Source organism: Opisthocomus hoazin, chromosome 11, assembly GCF_030867145.1.
Source record: "Opisthocomus hoazin isolate bOpiHoa1 chromosome 11, bOpiHoa1.hap1, whole genome shotgun sequence".
NCBI lineage: Eukaryota > Metazoa > Chordata > Aves > Opisthocomiformes > Opisthocomidae > Opisthocomus > Opisthocomus hoazin.
Genome location: NC_134424.1, coordinates 11184902 through 11199116, shown reverse-complemented (window position 1 = coordinate 11199116; position 14215 = coordinate 11184902). Strand labels below are relative to the sequence as shown.

General features: G+C 45.5%; 1 protein-coding gene across 3 annotated transcripts in view; it reads left to right on the top strand.

Annotated features, from left to right (window-relative positions):
- PLXNB1 (plexin B1) overlaps window positions 1-14215 on the top strand; it is an 81689-nt gene that overhangs the window by 7490 nt on the left and 59984 nt on the right. Inside the window, exon 1 of one of the 3 annotated variants that reach the window (XM_075433195.1) lies at window positions 11330-11398. The exons of the other annotated variants lie outside the window; for them this stretch is intronic. The gene's annotated coding sequence lies outside the window, so the exon portion shown is untranslated. Of the gene's footprint in view, window positions 1-11329; window positions 11399-14215 lie in introns of those variants that run through there. 3 annotated transcript variants of the gene reach the window in all.

Sequence of the window (14215 nt, the reverse complement as noted above, 5' to 3'; positions counted from 1 at the left end):
GGGTTGGAAGGGACCTCTGGGGATCATCTAGTCCAAGCCCCTGCCGAAGCAGGGTCACCTACAGCAGGCTGCACAGGACCACATCCAGGTGTGTCTTGAATATCTCCAGAGAAGGAGAATCCACAAACTCTGGGCAACCTGTTCCAGTACTCTCTCCAGTAGCTCCTCATTTTCTTGAACTGGGGAGCCCAGAACTGGATGCAGGACTCCAGATGGGGCCTCACTAGGGCAGAGTAGAGGGGGAGGAGAACCTCCCTCGACCTGCTGGCCACACTCCTATTAATGCACCCCAAGATTCCATTGGCCTTCTTGGCAACCAGGGAACACTGCTGGCTCATGGTTAACCTGTCATCTACCAGGACACCTAGGTCCTTCTCCTGTATAATGACCCATATTGATACTGGCCACTGTTCCATTACACATAACCAGGCTTTGCAACACCGTGGAGAGCTGTCTTTGTTGAAGTCTGAATAAAGATTGTAAAGAATAGAAAGAGCAGGCAAACTGATGGCTATATTGCAGACTCACCTTCTTTTGGAGCCAACTGTTCAAATATAACTACAGCATCCTACCATCAGAGACTTGCTATAGCAACAGCTCTTGTAGTGGATCTATAAATGCCAAACTCATTAGCTACAGACAAATAACAGCTAAACAGTGTTTACCTTTCAGATGATGACAATGATGGGTGTCATGCTGGGAGGAGCTCACATGCTGGTATTCTGTTCATGCAGCCCCAAGAAACTTGAACATTTCTGGTTCTAGTTTTGCCATTTGATGTTCTGCTGCTGGTCAAGGATTTGTGTTGGTGTATGGTACAGGGGGTTAACGTGCAAGTCCCAGGATGCTGCTGCAGGAGCAAAGCTGTTGCAGGACAATGACCTGCACTTGCAGTTCTGAGTTTTCATGCTTTTCCTTTGCCTGTATTGCATTCTGAATGTTTGAAAGCAGTTGGCCTATGTGTCTCCAAGTGCTGCTAGCACAATGTAATCCTAATGGGTGCTGCGGTGACAATTACAGGCTCTGTGTTCTCTGCAAGCTGCCAGAGCCTGTTGGATCATCAAAACACAAATGACACCTGACCGTTCAGCTCTAGGATTGTAATCTGCATCCCCAAGTGCACCATGTAGGGCATACCAGAAGGTCCTGATGGTGGAACTTTTCCCAAAATGCAATGCATTTATTTTAAGCAGGTAGAAATCATACGCATGCATGATTCACAAGGGAAATAGTTTCAGCCAATATAAGCATATGGAGCATCCTTGTTATTCCACTGTGTAATGAAAAATACATCTCAAAAAACTTTTCTGCATAGAGAAAGCCCTAAACTTTTTGTGCTTATGAAACTGTTACCTCTGTACTGTGAGCTGACCTCTGTGATGCTTCTTCACTGTGGTATGACTGAACTAGAACTGTTAGTCCACAAATTGGTACTGATTTCTTTACCATTTGGTGAACAATAGGAAGATCTGTGTCTTGTGTTTGTCTTCAGGCTGCTCTTCTCTATGTGCTCTGAGAAGTCGTGTCCCTTTGGCCTGGACAGAAAGGTGAAAAGCTCAAGTGGAGGAGAGAGAATTGATCTTCTGAGAGCTACAAGAAAAAAAAAAGTATTACAGGACTTCCCTTCTAAGGGAGCAAAACACTTCCTTTAAAATAAAGACTCTGTTTACATGTGTTAATTCCATTTGTTTTCTGTGGGATGGAAAGGTCACTTTATCTTTATCTAAGCTATGAAAAAAAATCAATAGTCTAATCAATTTCTAAAGTAGATTTAGTCAAAATGACTACTGTGGTGTGGCTTGGGCTTTGATGTGTGAAGGTGTCCCGAAAAGTCAATGCAGAGTATCACTGCAAATAAACTTACAGAATTTGTAGGGAAATTTTGTGTCCCATTCACTATGTCCACAGGGTGTTTTTTTTCCGTTGCCCAGCCCCAGCGTAGCTTCCTTCTGGTGTTCCTACTGAAAGAATAGATCACTGAGAGCAGATCAACAAAGGCCGTCACGCAGTTCATTTGAGCAGTCATGCATAAATATGAGCAGACTTTCTGCTGTTAAAACCGATGGGTAGCCTTCCCTGCCACCAGCTTTCCATAGTCAGCATGTTTCTGCTTCTTGGAGCTACGTTGAGGATCTCATCCCAGAGGAGAGTGTCCCTGATAGACAGCCAGGTATTAGTGTTCCCAAGTAACTGGGCTGGGGGCTTCACAGTGGCAAGTACGTTTACCACTTTGAAAATACCAGGTTAAGGATTTCTAAAAGCCACATATCTCATTCTACACTATCGTCTTAGAATTTCTTACTTCTGAGTGGTTTAATGGGCACAGCCCTTCCTGCTATCACACTGACCTGCACCCAAACCTTTGTCTGTGCTCTGGCCTGCACACTCCTGCCTTGTGCTTTTTGTGAATTTAGATGTGCATTTGACATACAACACAAAATGAGAATTGTCACTAAATGGAAATGCTGGTTGGAGGTGAAAATTCAATGGGCCTCCTGCTAGAACAGAAGCAGTAGGAGGTAGGGAGGTACTAGTCACGATATGGAGTGCTTAGTTAACATCTACAAGGGATTAATGCTTTTTGTGCAGTGATCTTGAATAACTCGTGTCCTTGGGGAGATTTGAGATGGATAGTTACTGGGTTTGATGTATACTTCAGAGGATCTATACCTCTGAAGGGTTCAGTTGTGTTAATAGTAAGAAAGAACAGCTGGATAGAACCAGGTGAGTATGCAGCAGCAGGTGACTATGTTCATGTAATGTGTTTCATAGGATGTTTGACTTGGAGCTGTACAATGGTATGAATAATTGATCTGTGCCAACATCAACAGCATACCTTGTAATAGTTTAATTAAAAAAAATAAAAGGCTGATGCATCTGAAATCATGGGTTACTGGGGATGTGTTGGAAAGTGGTATTCCTAATAAGTGTCCTCAGCAAGTATTAGTACTGTAGTCTGTGCAGTTCAGAAGTTCGTCAGTATTCTGGAAATAAATCTAAAGCCACTGTTGATTCAGCAGAAAAGCAGGCAATGCTGAGGGCACATTCAAAACCATGGCTGGAAATGACAGGCCTGTTGGGATTTTCTTGCTTGAAAATCTTGAATAGTACATAAATCTTTGGTGTAATGGGGATCAGGTAGTGAAGTTTGCCTCAGCTCTTGTGGAGAAATGTTTAAATGGTGACTAAGAAAGATATGAGCTCCTTACACTCAGTGAAGTCAGATAATTGACTGTTAGATAGCTGATATTATCTTTGCAGTCTGTGATTTCTGTAGCTCCTCCGTTATACTGTAAAACGGGTCTAGTGAAATAACATCTATTTGATACAGGCAAGTATAGACTTTTGTGTGCCAGAGATGCCGATAGCTCGCCAATTGTGTGCTTCACCAAAGCAGTGACCCTGAAGAAGGGAGATGGAGTGGTGGGGATGACAATCAAGTGGATATTTAAAAAAAAAAAAAGTTCTAAGTTGTTCAAGCACCAAAGAAGGTGTCTTGTAATAAGAGACTAACAGGACTGATCTGTTGATTGCCAAAAAAGCTGTTGAGAGGTGACTTGGTTAAAGCACATGCATAATTGCCTCTGAGGAGCCACTCTCTAATCCAGCAGAGAAGGAATTAATGGCTCAAGGCAGAAGGCAAATAAATGAGACATTAGACTGGCCTTGCTGCCAGAAAGAATGATAGAGCCATTGGAGCAGACTACTAGGAGAGCAGTGAACTTATGTTTTGACCTCCGAAGGCCTCTAGTCTACATGCCATAAACCACTACATTTCACAGAACCACTTAATGGGTTTTGAGGAGGTGTGAGTGGATAAAATGGAACAGTGCCTGTGTGTTAGGCAGGAAGTTGGAGTGGTCTTACCTTAAATTATGTGACTCTGACTACTCCTGCTGCCATTGATTTCTCTTGTTCTGTGCTTTAGAAATAACCCCAAGACTAATGCAGTTGCATTCCTCATCCGTGGGTTTTTTTTTTCCTCCCAAACTTTGTTCATGCCTTAATTTTTTATGCAACATAAATGCTACATCCTGGATATGAAGAATCTTGTTCATGACAGAAATGTTAACTTGAGGTTTGTGCTTCAGGTGTCTCCTGAGAAAGAAAGACCCACATAATGGTGAAAGAAATATTGTGAGAAATATAAAGAATATTTCAATCTGACCTGTCTTGTGGTCCTTATTTTACTGATGAAACTTTCTAGGAAAGTAGAGTTTTATTAAGCAGTTGGTGTGTAAATCCATGTACCCTGAGGAACAGTGTTAACTTATATGCAATCGGAATTTATTTTGGTTATTTTCATTAATCTTCTCTTGTATTCGATATGGAAATCCTGTACAAGAAGTAAATCTAATGAATGTTAGCCTATGATTGTTTCAGAATAACTTATGATTGTTTACAGGCTGAAAACAAATTTATAGTTTTGTAAGGCCAGGCAAATCATGGAGTTCATGTAATCTGATGATGTGTAATATAAGTCAGTGGGCTTCCCTGAGTTTAAACTAAACCTCTAAATCGAGACTGAATGTTAATAAAGAGAAGAGTTGTGGGTGATGGAGAGCTTGCCATACTAAATACATTTTAAGATATCTGACAAAAGAGGTTTGGAAAACAGACCTTGGTCTGCTCACTCCAGAAACCTGCAATTAGCAAATTATTAACTTTGTTCTGAACGGGTTAACTAACGTGACACTTGTTCTGTTTGGCTTCTGATTGACTGTATAATAGCCAACATCAGCAATCTGTCCTGTGCTGGATTGCGAAGTCTGCTAATTAACACATTAATTTCATATTGCTGCTGCCAATGTTTGCACTGAAGAACTTTGCTTTTTTTGGCCATATGGATGGGTGGGAATATCAAGATTGTATTATGGCTCTGTGCTCATTCATGTGTGAGGCTTTGTGCTCTGTTTTTCCCAAGACATCTAATCAGGCTTGGGGCTGAACAGTGCCTTTTCGGAGAATCTTTAACTGAAAGGTCAAAATAAGCACAAGGCCTGAAGTCTCGCTGTCTCTCTCTCTCTCTCCCATCCCCTGCCCTCCTTTGTGTCTGTGCCTCTCTGCATATACATATGTACGAGTCCTTCATCCAACACATTCATCTGCGATTCCTTTCTTGAGGCCCAGGGCTTCTAAGTGCCCTGCTGCCAGTCAGGGTCTTCCCAAACAGCACCCAGCTCTGCAGGCTGCAGCTCACGCAGCAATCTGCGAGGCTGTTTTTGGGGGGCCTGGGGAGTGGGCTGATATGTGGTCCAGGAGCTCCTGGTACTCACCTACCAATGGGTCAGCTGGCTTTCCACCATTGCTGGGCACAGTTAGCTGCCTGGCGTGTGCGTGTCTCAATTAACCACATGCAGGTAGACTGGGATTTCACTTAAAGGCATTATTTGCTTATAAACTGAGACCTGGTGGTTCTTCAAGGGAGCAGGGAGGAAAATGTACCTTACAGTGGTCTCAAAGTGAGAGCTCCAAATGATGCCATGGAAGCTGAAGACTTGGATTTGGGGTACAGATCTGGTCTGACATAAGTGGGCTTTGTTCATGCTTATCCTGCACTAACTCCCATCCGTGCAGGAAGCCTCTCCCTGGAAAGTCACTGTGGGAGAGCATAACCATCAGGAGTGGGAGATGTTGAAATCTAGGTATTTACTCCAGCTCACAGTGTTTCTGAGGCAGATGCCTTTGTTTTAGTAAACAAGATTTATGTTTAAGGTATTGGTGGGTTCGTGCCTGTTATAAGAGCATTTGAGGCAGTCAGCTCTTTTGCTTTTCTTTTACTGTCGCTGTTTCAGCCCTGCCTTGGCTACTCCCTTCCCTTACTCACCAAGTGCAGCTGAAAATGAGATATTGAAGCAGCCCATCTAGTTTTTTTTATATGCAATCTAGCAAATGTTAGTGCTGGAAGTTGGACTCTTGCTGCTGTTTAGTAACATTAGTCTCTGTTTTTTCCTTGTGCTGCTTTTGAAAAATAGCTTTTCTGGTTTCTGGTGCAAGATGTGGTTGGCTTGTACATGTATGTCAACCCACCTAATAATTCTTTTCAAAAATCCTTCATCAGGTCTTTTCTGTTATGAAGTTTAAAAGCAAAAAAACCACCAAACACCTCCCTGTACCCTTGGAAACAGCAGTCGTCTTGTTCTGCTGAGCTGACCGCTGCTTATGCCGATCACTACTGTTTCCTTTGTCTTCGTTTATTTAGAGTTAAGCTACAAGCTGTTCAAGACTAGGCTATTTTTGTTCTGTACTTTTGCAGGATCTTTTACATGAGTATCCTAAATGCTAAAAAAAAAAAAAAGCTTTTAAAGGCACAACTACCATCCATGTCAGGGGCAAGATGGTCATTGCTTTAAAAATGAAGTTTTGTGGGTTTGCTCTGATAAAATGTTTTGGCAAGCACAGAGGAATGAATGCCTAGGTCAGGGCTGGACTCGCGGCCATCTTCTGTCTTTAAGTTGGATTGCCTTTTGTCAGCCAGATTCCTAATGATCCCCACCTTCTCCCTCCATCCCTCTCTGACAGTAGCTGTGGGCGCTCAGCAGGGGCTCCGCCGCAGTGTTTGCTTTAGCTGGGGAGGTGTTTGCCTTCCCTGCAGAATTCCAGCTTCCAGCTGCCGGGGAAACCTGGAGCGCTTGTGTTGATTTATTAGGGCACAGTGCGCCTCAGGAATGCCTTCGCTAAGGAGCTGGGAGTGACGGGAGGGAGACTGCCTGATGCGGCATGAAGCCTTCTTGTTTCTCTTTACAGAGAAGCTAAGCAGGAATTTCCCAAAGCAAGGTAAGAAAAATAGCTCACTCAGCTGACTGCTTTGGAGAGTGTCAAAGTGAGACTTCAGTTAGGTTTCCCTGGCATAGAATCAAGGAGGCGGACGATAGCTGCAATTTTAAGAGAGTTTTTTGTGGGAGAAGATAATGTGAATTTCCCAACCAGAGGGTTTGTATGCTTTTGGTTTGTGTTAAGAACTGGCATTCCTGAGCTACTGACTAGAGCTTTTTTCTGGGACTTGGCTTTGGGCCATCTAAATGTTTGCACTTGAAAGAAGCAAGTTTCGACCTCTTTGGATTTGCAGACTTCTAAACATTTTCCAATAGCGATACGGCAGTGGATTTGCTTTTTTAATTATCTTTGCAGACAACAAAAGTCTACGGACTACAAGTTTAAAAATCACTGACACAAGTGTGTCTTCCCTGTAGTGAGTTCACTGCAATATCTTCACCTCTCTGTAATTTATCCCAGCCACCTGACATGCACCCCTTATTTTCCTTTCTTGTCTGGCAAGCACACAGAAATGTGTGTTTCTGGACTTTTTCTTTCATTTGAGATTTTGGTGGCTGTTGCCCCAGCTTATCTGAAACCAAAACCTAGGAAAATGGGTGTTTATACAGGGTAGGGTGGACAGCCGGTCACTTTGTGTTGCTCAGGTATTTGGTAGTGGCGGAGTGGGTTGTGTTTATGGGGCATCAGTGCTGAGAAGGAATTTCCTTTCCTGGCTGAGGTAGAAAGACTGTCCACGTACAGCTTTCTTCCTTTGCTTTAGCATTCCTTGAGGTTGTTTCCTATTTTACAAATGCATCTTTTGAGAACTGCCAGGAAAATGTCTCTCTCAAATAGAAATGGAAATTTCTGAGCTCACAGGGATGAAAACCTTTGGGTCTGTGCTCACTGAGTGAAAAGAGGATTACCAACCAGCCATTCTTCAGCATGCAAAGCAATGGAGCAAAGTCTGCAGAGACTCTCCGAAAGTTATTGGCTTTCCTCAGGAAGGGTGCTTGTGAATAGAATTGAATGAGGTTGGTCTTGTCCTCCTTAGCTACCCTGCTGCAAGTGCAGAGAGCAGTGAAACTTTGAACTTGGTAGATGCTTGAATAAAATGGGAAACTTCTTTTTGAAGTAGATGTCTTGTGGACAGGTCTAGAGACAATGTTCCTATATTACTGTAAAAGTATTAATGGTTTTGTGACTGCCTTTGGGCCTGATAACCAGCGGAGAAGCAAGGCTGATTTTTCAGAACTATTTGAAGGGTTCAGAAACAAGGATGGTCTGCTGGAGTAGATGCAGATAGCTTATTTTCACTGGGGACTGTTAAACCTGCCAAAGTGTAAACTGCATCTTAACAGAAAGATGCAAGACAAGGCCTGCACACCTCTCCCTCCTAATTACCACAGCTCAGCTGCTGCTGTCTCTTACGCTTACACATCTGAAAGGTGACAAAGACAATGTCTTGAATGGCAAAGTATTTAATAGCAGGAAGGTTTCGGCGGTTTTTTTAGCTATAGTCTGGAACAAAGAAGGTATTCAACCAATAGTCAAGAATATCCTCATGAAAAATCTTCCTCCTAGAAAGTGCTCTTCATGAGACTATCAGAATTTTTGGAGGTCTCAACGGCTTGTCTCCTGAGTGACTGCAGGTAAAGCAGCACCCGCCTTCATCCTCTTTCCCACACTGACAGCCTGGGGAGTGTCCGTCACCATTTTTGTTGTCCATGCAGCTCTGCACCGAATTGCCTTTGTGCAAACTGTCTCTGCAAGAAGTTGGAAGGCTCTTCTCACCTGTTCTGGCAAAAATCTCTAGTAATGTTTTCACAGTAGTTACTTTAGTTGTCAAAACCCAGACTTTCAGATCGACATCCTTCATGGCACACAAAAAAGAGAAAAGATAGTTTTGGGTATCACCTTCTCTTAGAGGAACAGGGACTTCAAGGGGAAAGGATAGTCCTGTAGTTGTGATTGTATTGCAATGGTACAGAAAGAGCAGAGGCAGCGGCAGCTCCCAGTTGGTCTGCAGGTGACAGTTTTGGATGTGGTGTTTTCCTGTGAGCATCTGTTTTAGGCTGCGGTCTCTCGTGGCACCATTGCTGATTAGCTACTAATTTGTTCGGTTTCTCCTCACCCATGACCCTGCTGTGTTTCACTGTACCCTGTAAATCTGGTTTAAGAAACAGCTTTGTGAAAATTTCTCTTCCTGCCTCCCCACTTGTTCTCTTTAACACAGGAGAACATGCTGGCACCCAAGCCTTGTCAGGCACATTTTTAGTGCCCTGTTTTTCTTCTGCCCTTTACCCTTCGAGCAGTCCCTGGGGAGCCCTGTTCCAGGGGTAGGAGGCAGGATGGGCTCTGATCAGACACTGTGCAACGGCCTGGTGAGATTACTCTCAGGTGGGAGACAGCACAGCAGAGGAAAGGCAAAACAGTGCTGAAAAACCTCAGCATTTTTAGCTGAGAGGAGAATGCCCTTCTTCATATATAGCCCCTTCCTGCTTACCATGATGATTCCATAATTTTCTGTCACTGCGTCACGGCAGTCAGATTAGTGCAGATCTGAAGGAGCACCTATATTAAGAGATTATTCTGCAATGGTATTTGCCTTGTTTTTGCAAAGGGCTCCCTTTTCTAAGTACTGAGCTGTCTACTTCTATGTCCTCCTGTAAGATGTTTCTTCAAGTATGCTGCTTGCAACTGCATTGGACCCTACAGCTCTTGCTTTCCCCATTGTAATAGCCAGCTCACTTGGTCTTTTCATAAACAGGGAATAAAAGTTGAAGTGAGGGGATGCCTGTCCATTTGTATCAGCCTAGGAAATGGTAGATTTCTCTCCTGAGGCCTTTGCCTCGGGCGTCTCGCCAAAAGGCATATAGTCTCTATTCACTTCAAACACATACAATTCTTAAGCCAGAAACGTGCAGAAAGCTCATGAACTGTGATCAGCTAAAGGCCAGACAGTGTGACCTGGTGCCTCTTAAAAATCAATGAATTGAAGAGCTGTGACTTCTGGACACTTGAGAATCTTAAGCAGCCTGCAGCACCCACCATGCAACGTGAACCTAAAGAGAATCACAGGACGATCAGCTCAAACATGGACCTAACCTGTATTTATGGTAGGAAAAATATCCTGAAATCTGAGCCAAAAGAACGAGAATTTACCTAAATGAAGTGTTCTGGCAAACACAAGTAATTACCTTTTTCATAGATCCTGTGTACGGGCTTCCTTGCTTCAGAGCACGAGGAATTTAAGGCAAATTTTACTTTGGAGCTAAAAGGCATGTTTTTAGTAAAGGCGGTGCAAGCAGCATTGGGACGGACTCCAGGCCTTTGGTGTTCCCGAAGAAACGCAAACAACTGCAGAGAAGGGTATAGCTCAGATCTTTTTGCCAATGTGCTTAGCAGGCAGCCCAGTACCAGATCTGGTTCAGTCTCTGACAAGTGACCTCTGTCACTGGACGGGAACATAAAGAGCTTCAGTGAGCTTTGGCTGAACTGGGCTTTTGCCTGTCTGCTCTGGAGAGAGAGTAACTTCAGTGTTCCCCTCCCTCCCTCCCCCCAGCATGTCTGTGAAAATACTAACTTGATTTAGCTGCCAAGAAAAGACATTTGAAAAGTATACATTGCTCTCCTGTGTCCTAACTTCTGTAAAATATGGGTTACCTTTGGTTCCTGTATATGGTGCTCGGTAATTTTACAGAAGAGAAAACGGCACTCCTACGACTATCTACACAACACTTAATACAGTGAGGTCTTGGTTTGTGCTAGGACTCCAGAGTGCTATTCTGAGCATTATGAACCCGATTGTATTACATACAGAGCTCAGATGGCTCAGAGCCACACTTGGGATATTAACTGTTTCTATTAAGCTTTGCATTTAGAGATCCTTCTGGCAGAGGAGGATGATGTCACATGAGCTAGCTTTCCCACAGCAAAACTGTGTGTATGTACAGTTAGGGAGGGTTTTGTACTTAATTTGCACAAGGGGTAACCTGAGCTCCAGAGCTTGCTGACTTTATGGATGCTCAGTGTAATAATCTTTACAGTATACTAGTTGTGTAGCTGCAGGTGTTGTGGAGGAGACGCTGATGTAGGTGTACGTAAGTGCAACAGAAACCTTACAAAGCACTATAAAAGTCACAAGGGATGAATCCATATGTAGTGTATCATTTGACAGAGTATGTGATAAAACAGCGTTGAATGTGATTACTTGTGATTCTTGATAGCCTGTGTCCCTGAAAGAGTGTTTTTAAGACTTGATTTAGTTTGTGATGAAAGTAGCTTCAGGAACAGTGAAGGTCCTTCCCACTTCTGGGGCTTTTTTGTTTTTTGTTTTGTTTTGGTTTTTTTTAAGTTTCTTTGAATGATTTGCCTTTTGTTTTGTGCTGTTCCGGATTTTGTAAGAACAAAACCCCTGAAAAGCCAAACAACAACAACAATAATAAAAGAAACCCTCTGTTAGATCACTTGGGTGACCCAAACAAAGCTGCTGAGTTTCTCACTGTTTGAATACATTAGTTGCCAGGTGGGAGCTGTGCAACTCTTCCTTCATCCCCCACAAGAGCAGGAAGAGACAAGAGAAATGTGTATAACCCTGCCCTGGCACTGCCCAAGTTTGAAGCATGCTACCAGCAGACAGGTACGCTGACCTTGGAACCTAAATGGCTGCCCTAAGGAGAAAAGGGGGGTGGACAGAATTGTGTGGCTGTTAGGGATATGAGGCACAGGGATAGGGAAAGTTACGGATTTGGTGGTGGGAGGAGAGGGGTGCTCGAGGTGGCAGCATGGGCTGTTGGGAAGGCAACCTCTCATCTCCTCGGAGGCAGTGAACCTTTGCCTGCGCCAGGCTTGGGGTTAAGCCCATCTCCCAGTAAACCTGCAGTTTGCAGCTCCTTTTTCTGTAGTGGGAGAGAGGGGAGACTGTTCAGGCAAGGACTGTCTGCTGTGCAGTGAACACCTTTCTGTGCAGGAGACAGAAATGAGTGGATGGCAATATCCCATGTGCCACGTGGAACCGTGTGCCCCTGGCTAGTTCATGCACAGGTTGATAGTGAGGGACTGAGTCTGTATGTGTTTTATTGATGAATATCCCCTTCTTCAGAAAGCAGACAGCTGATGTCTTCACTTTGCAAAGGCTCTGCTCTCCAAACTTAGGCCTATAGAACAAGGAAGGCACACGATGACCTTGATATTCCTGTGCCTTCTCAGCTGCTTTTTTTTTGCCTTTGACTCAACTAACTCTGAGATTGGGATGTGTTTCCCTCTGCTAGTTTGTGTTAAAATTGAAGAATGAAGTCTAAGGTGGGGAAGTAGTTTGTGTGATGGAACCCATCAAAATAAGCATGAGGATGATAGTGGTGGTAGATGTTAGAAGGGCTCAGATGAGACGTGGTAACTGGGCTGGATGTTGTAGTGAGGGGGAGAAGGGGGGCTAGGAAGGGACTGCAGTGGGAATCAGTCCCCAAAATAAATACTGCACGAGCAGGGCATGAAGGCAAAGCAGCCTCCTTCAAATCAGATTCTGTGCCTGAGCCTTCCTCCAGAATTTCCTGCAATTTAGACAAATGGCCAACATCAGATTTTTAAGTGGTGTTTGTGCTGAATGCTTGCAGGAGTGCGTTCCCATCCAGCTGCTGAGCAGAAATCCTCATTCTTTGCTCTTGCTGGGAGCCACTTTGCACTTTTCTGTGGCAGAGGCCTTTGCAATAGGAGCCCCCCTCCTCCCCCCTCGAAAAGGATGGCTTTTTTCTGTGAAAGAAGCCAGCGTAACTGGGCAGACATTATCCCGTTGCCGGAAGGGGGGATCCAGGCTCCCTGGGGAGGAGGGGATGGGGGGGAGCGAGTGATTCATTGCAGCTGGCTGCAGTTTGGCCTCCTTCTCTCTCTTTGCCCTGGGTGCCAGGGAGTGACAGCTTGTGGGCAGCGGGCCAAGCTGTGAAAAGAGGAGTGTGTGAGGCCTTCAGCTTTCTCATGCTTTATCAAGCTGCAAAGAATAGCTCGATATTCAGCCAGTGTTCGTGCAGGTCAGGAGAATGGAAATGCTGACTTAACTCCTGACATGCCGGCTGATTGCTGACCGCACGCTCTGCGCAGAGCAAGGGCTGCTTTGTACGGCAGCACAACTTTCGTACAGCAGCATGCGGGGCAAAAGGAAGAAAACATGCTTTGATGTAATGATGAAGATATCTTTCTGTTCAGTGGGCAGCCTCTCGGACTTGTGGGGAGTGTGGAAAGATGGAAAGAGTGCTCTCCTCTTGCGGCTTGCTGTGTGGAGGATGGGAACACTGAAAGGTAGGACAGCAGGAGTGATGGGTGTCTTGGGAAAGCAGAAAGGACCGTGGTGGGTGAGTGGCAGATCTCCCCTCGGCTGTCCTCCCACTCGTGGCACAGCCCTGCAGGCTCTGGGGCAGGCCAGCCTGGTCCCTGGGCAGTGCCTGTCAATGCAGGGGAGCGGTGTCCTGGGGAACAGGATGGGGCCAGTCCTGGAGCTGTAACCCTTGGCTGGAGGGCCTGCCAGTACGGCGTGCCTGTGACGGCCGGCTCTGCGGAGGGCTGCGCGCCGGCACAGAGGGAGTTAAGCGCTCCTCGGCGGCTGGGGGTGAGCCTACCTCGGGGTGTTGAGCTCCATTCCCACGGCTTTTCCTTTCTGACCGGGGCTGGGGGAGGGATCGCTCCTGGAACAAGTAAAATGCCCGGAGGATGGAAAGCAGCGCCCCAGCCCCTCTGGCCTTGTGTTGGTCTGGGAGGGATTTGAGCTTCACCGCAGGCTGGACAGGGGCTGCTGGCCAAGGCCGGGATTTGTTGCCGCTTGGCCGGCTGCTGGGTAAGATTGTGGGTTTATTTCCCTCCTTTAGGCAGACCCAGATGGCTTGTAGGCAGTCGAGTTCCTGCGTAGGGGACTGAAAAGAAACTATTTCTCAACTGGAAGGATGTAAAGTAGAAATCAAGTCCCAGCAGCTCCATGAGCAGATCACAGCACAGGTTAGCATATGGGTTTTGTGGCTGAGCGAGAGCAGCAGCGTTTGAAGGAGCGTCATTCCCTACAGGATGTGCAAGTTTCTCAAAGGCATAAGATAGCAGGGCCCTTTCCTGATGCTGACTCCACCTTCTCCTCCTGCACCAGTTTGAGCTGCTGAGTTGAGCTGTTTGAAGCCCTGAGGAGCAGGAAGAGGGGGAAGAGCAGGTGAAAGTCTGAGGGGCCGGGGAAGGGAGTTGGCGGGTGCTCGGAGCACAGCCTGCGGCTGCCTCGGAGCCCAAATCCACTGTTTCTCCATCAGCAGTGCAGGGGGCTGGGCGAGCGAGAGGGCTCTGCTGCATCGCAGTTTGCTTTGGAGCTGAGTTTATCTCTGCGTGGGGTACTAATTCTGGCCAGCACCAATTTCCCAGCAGAGGGAGAAGGGAGTTAGAGTTCCTGTTCAGCCCCTTGAAACACTCTCTGAAGTTGTCTCTGAGGTCT